Here is a 532-nt window from a genome sequence, read left to right as displayed (position 1 = left end):
TTTGTTGTATAAACATTCCTGTAAATACATTCTACAAACTCAGATTGCATCACTAATGAATAATAACATTTCAAAACAAAACAGTACTCATACGCAAAGGCTTCTGGATTATAAATTAAGGAACATTTCCAAGTGTAGCCTTGATAGCAAGAACTATCAAGTATGTATCAATGAATAAAAACACAGTAGAATCTCCTTGTGAACATGGATGATGAAACAAATCTTACTCTAAATATAACATATGCACTGAACTTTTGTAAAGGAGAAATAAGCAATGACCAATATGATTTTATCTCAGAAATGTAAGACTGGTTCAAGATTTAAAGAAATAAAAGTAATTTAGTTTATAAACATTATACAGAGAAAACATATCATTTCGATAAATGCAAAAATATTAGAAGTGTAACATTGAAACCAAAATCTATTAGAAAAATGGGAATTTTATAAAATTGCTTGAATATGACAAATTTATGATAAGAACCTTCATAAACATGAATGAAATTTGAAATCTTTTCATCAGAAACAGGAAATA

This window comes from Propithecus coquereli, unplaced genomic scaffold (assembly GCF_000956105.1).
Source record: "Propithecus coquereli isolate 6110/MARCELLA unplaced genomic scaffold, Pcoq_1.0 Scaffold348, whole genome shotgun sequence".
In the NCBI taxonomy this organism is placed as follows: Eukaryota; Metazoa; Chordata; class Mammalia; order Primates; family Indriidae; genus Propithecus; species Propithecus coquereli.
This window is presented reverse-complemented; position numbering follows the sequence as displayed.